This window comes from Penaeus monodon, unplaced genomic scaffold (assembly GCF_015228065.2).
Source record: "Penaeus monodon isolate SGIC_2016 unplaced genomic scaffold, NSTDA_Pmon_1 PmonScaffold_1183, whole genome shotgun sequence".
Taxonomy (NCBI): Eukaryota; Metazoa; Arthropoda; class Malacostraca; order Decapoda; family Penaeidae; genus Penaeus; species Penaeus monodon.
In genome coordinates, this window is record NW_023640636.1 from 32,501 (window position 1) to 37,409 (window position 4,909).

At 42.4% G+C, this 4,909-nt stretch overlaps 1 pseudogene; it reads left to right on the plus strand.

Moving 5' to 3' along the window:
- Positions 1-2,820: 2,820 nt before the first annotated feature.
- On the plus strand, positions 2,821-4,445 carry LOC119568968 (annotated as a pseudogene).
- Positions 4,446-4,909: the final 464 nt, after the last annotated feature.

Genomic DNA, 4,909 nt, shown 5'->3' on the forward strand with positions numbered 1-4,909 from the left:
ACAATATCACTGGAATATCGAGGATCGGTTCCTCAGGAGTCACAGCCGCGATTCTTGTTGGGAGTGAGTTCGGGCTTGAGTCGTGTGGAGTGGGATGCAATTGCCGCTTCATCGAGTAGGAGAAGCAGGCCTCGATAACTTACAGTAAAAGACATGGGTTTCTTTGTGAGTACGACTGGAAGGTTTCCCGATCATCTTTGCATTGTGAGTTGCGATTCCTTCCTCAGAAGGAAAGTATGAATAAAGAAAATTGAGTTTGTTCCCAAAGGCTGTTGAAAGTTTATTCTTAATAGTTACACAGAACCTAGTCTTATGTAACGTGTTAGGACATCAAACTAATCGTATACCTGCTGACGCCTATATGAAGGTGAAATGATCTCTGATCACGTGACCGCCCTATGTCGTAACAACTGCGCATGTGGCTTAGGGTGGAGAAGCCATACTCTGGGCATGTCACGCCCTTATCGTCTGTGACCCGACATTCTTATCTGTAAATTGAGGCTTTAACATTTGGAATAATGATGTTGATAATGATAAAAATAATGATAGCATAACAATAGCTATGCTGCCGATGATGATGACGATGGCAATGACGATGACCATGACACGATGATAGCGACGTCGATCATTGGGCGGATGATAATGATGGTGTTTTTTGTTGTGGTGGTTATGGTGATGACCATGATCATCATGATAAGGGTAATGGCGATAATGACCATGATGACAGTGGTAATGATTACCATATTATGTTTTGGAAAGGGAAGTGGTCTCCATGGTAACCGGAAAAGGCCAACTCATCGCGATAAGATAAGCTCACGCGCTAAGGTCCGTCCGCCTCGGCCCTCTTTATCCTGACCTTTCTCCTGACTAATTATGCACACTGACTGTTTACTTTGTTGTTCAGCACGTCAAAGAAGAGCAAGCATGTTGACTGCCATTATCATCTGTCGTCTAGATATAGGATGCGTTGATATCTGGCCTTTGAACAGTGCCAGTATTTATATTGTAACACTATAAACATTTCGATATTTACTCGGTCGATACCAGAATTTAGGTATGTAGGAATATCATTGACATTTACAGAGGAAGTCTAATGGAATGTGTTGCTAAAACAGTGAATAAAGATGTGTAAATAACTTTTGTGTAAAAACATTGTTGTACTCGAGTTCAATCCCTTTTGATCAGCATGAGACAAATGGCCAATGAAGAACTTTTTTCGCTCTCCAATCAAATCTCTATTAGTATTCATTTATCAAACTCATTGATTAGAGCCTAAAATTCAATGCGATACTAGGACGAGAATACCAATGTATGCTGCGTATACGGTCATATTACAATTAATCTGTTCTTTACTAAAATGAAACACACATTTTCTCATTCTTTTTCCATCTTGTTTGAAATTCTGATTGTTTACAAGAAAACAACGATAACTTTTTCTTATAGACAATCACGTAGGATGTTTTGGAATTGCATTTCTTGGGTATTTGTATGTCGGCAGTGGTCAGGTTCCAAAGATGTTAGAGGATCTGGAAGGTTCAGCCAGTGCAGGACCTAAGTATGCCATTCTATGACACAGGGTTTCCTAACAGAGATGTCTCGGTAGATACTTTGGAGTGCTGCGAGATGTCATCAGGAACTTCATGAGAGATCAGCAGGCCTATCTCATACGAACGCAGATTTGAGCTATTAATTTCACGGTTTCAGTTTCAGTATATAAGTAGGGCACAGGTAATAAATTCCTCGGGTGTTATAATCAAAGGGAAATGCATATTTCCAATAAAACATCCTTCAGTGGACAGAAGTCGTACATGATATACCCATCGGTTCATGTGAGTGCGAATGCATGCACTATCATCCGGACCGCCTATGATTCCTGACGTGCTTGTGTAGTCCTGCATTCTTTACCTGATTGTTTATGAAAGAGAGAGAATGCGATTAACAAAGATACATAACACTTTTCATGTTTGTGTGCCCTGTTAAGATTTAAAAAAAAGGTATGCACCTGTGAGTACTTGATCTGTGTATCCTTTATGTTAGACAGGGGCATACAGAAAAACATTGCTGCCCCCCCCCCCCCACACACACAGGTTCTTTCCTTCGATATATTTCTTTCCTTGTTCTTACATATTATTATTTAGAGCACACTGCCAAAACGAAGAACATTCAAGAGTTTGCGGATATAACCAGCATGGCGACTGAGAGCGGAGAGGAGTTAGTGAAGGTCCCAAAGCCAGAGCTGGAGAGACTGGGGAGGCACTTCACCCACTGGGCGGACGGGCTGCTGCGCCTGCGCCCAGGTTGGTGCACATGGTGTGTGTGTGTGTGTGTGTGTGTGTGTGTGTGTGTGTGTGTGTGTGTGTGTGTGTGTGTGTGTGTGTGTGTGTTGTGTGTGTGTGTGTGTGTGTGTGTGTGTGTGTGTGTGTGTGTGTGTGTGTGTGTGTGTGTGTGTGTGTGTGTGTGTGTGTGTGTGTGTGTGTGTGTGTGTGTGTGTGTGTGTGTGTAAAATATGTATGAGGGGTATAGTTTATTTATATGTTTGTCTATATTCAGATTTATAACAAAGAAGTAATTCCTTTGTTTTTTTAGATTCATGCATACAATGTAAAATTTGCTATTGAATCGAATTCCAGCTAAGGTTTCTTTTACACACATTTAGTTTATGCAAAGGTGCATTCCGGAATTTCCTGCCAGTACATATGGCACGGCTATCAGGAGTACATGCAAGATACACAAGCAACCCAGTAAAGATATCATGCATGTCATTCTTATGGCACTAGATGCCATGGGAGAGTAAACGCAGCATGGTCGTGTCTACAGTGGATGGAGGAGGACGTGGTGGTGACAGGCTTCCTGAGACGGCACCACGTGGCTTCAAGAGATCCTGTGGACTACGAGGAACTACCCGAACCTCGACCACCCACTCGCCAACACACCTATCCTTGACCGAGTCCCGATCATTGAGTAAGTGGACATTTTTCATGCACTTAATACGTTCACCCATCCAAAGGGGACCACGATTAATTGGACAAGAAATCAGGTGGCTGAGCTCACCTTCTCCAGCTACTGCTGCTCTCTGAACGGGGACTTGAGTTTTTTGTTTACATTTATGTCGAATACAAAGTACAATTGCCACATTAACGGCTATTACAATTGAAAAAAAAGAAAATTCAAATTAGGTTTCGTGCACTTTGTACTTAAAACCCTTCAACCCTTAAAGACATATTTGTAAATCCAAGAAAAACGTAATTAAACTACAGGATACAGTACACACCACATTCCCTGAGTCTGTTATACATTAACGAAATCATCCCTGTGCTCTTTCTACTAACTGATGCTACCACTTCTCTCGACAGTCACATCGCTCCTATTCTTTCTAATTTATGATGCCATTTACGAACAGCGAGCACCTCAGCTGTTTAGTTTGAGTACCTCTTTTTGGACTTTAATCTGTAAGGTACATCCCAGAACTGTTTGCGAAGTAAATATAAAATAAATAGCCTTCTTAATCGCTCATTAAATCATTGTTTTTTAAGTGTTTAAAAAATACGGACATTTTAGACAAAGTCATTTGCTCCTTGAACAGCACAGATATGTACATCAACCCGAAGGCCTTTCGATCCGTAACGCCGAGCCACCCACTGAAACCGATGCTGGATGACTTCAGGAGGAAGCGTCCGGACGGAGAGGCCACGCACGGCATCTACATCCAGATGGCCGGAGTGCTGCCGGAGCCCAGGATCCTCAAGACCCATTATCCGTTCTCTGTCCTTCATCCGGACTTGCTTGAGCACACTAAAGTAATTACAGTGAAGTAGCTGAAGTAACTATTGTAAGGCAAATGTACATTTAAAGCCACTTGCATTGGAATTTACTCTTATCTTAGGTCTCTCATCCAAAATCGTGTCACTGCACCACGTGAGTTGCCTCTTCAAATACAACAATTACACTGGCACTCTAGAGCAATTCGTTGATTACTTTATTGATGGGACGGTAAGTTAACGTGCGTTTTCCAGAGAGGATGTTAACTTTGCACACATACGGAGTGGTGTGATGTGGCATGCGTGTGTGTGTGTGTGTGTGTGTTTTGTGTGTGTGTGTGTGTGTGTGTGTGTGTGTGAGTGGTGTGTGTGTGTGTGTGAGTGTGTGTGTGTGTGTGTGTGTGTGTGTGTGTGTGGTGTGTGTGTGTGTGGTGTGTGTGTGTGTGTGTGTGTGTGTGTGTGTGGTGTGTGTGTGTTGCGTGCGTGCGTGCGTGCGTGCGTGCGTGCGTGCGTGCGTGCGTGCATGTACATATAGTATATATTTTCTTCGTTTTCACAGTGGTTCAAGGACCGTACTGGCGGGCACGTGAAGGAAGCCTGGAGCGAAGTAACCACCCCAACTTACATTTTCTTATCTACGAAGATTCATTCAGTCTGGCATATGGCATTATGTGGCGAAAAAACTAGTTAACGATTAGGAATGTGGACTGACGTGGGATGAAGAAAAAACGGAAAAGGGAATGACAAGAAAAGACCATGCAGAATCAGCTGAGCCGAGGGCTGAGGTCGGAGATCATCTCAACTTTTCCACTTCCCTCATCTTCCGAGTCCGCATAATCTACTACCAAGGTCGTAAGTAGATGCGGACGATCCGTATCGTTTGGAAAACGGCAAGAGCGTCTGCCAAGAAAATAGTCCTCAACTATACAAATGATAATAATCGATAAGTTCCATTAATATGATTTTTAAATAGACATTGAATATTATATCCTTATATTTTTTCACGTGCTTGTTATTTTTACGCGGCTTGTTATTGCCTCACGGTTCGCCCCGTATGACCAGCAAGTTGGGAATCACCCAGCGTGAAACGTTTATATACATTAATTCTTAATACTAATCTCATATTTATCAACATCTGATGTTTCATAGCC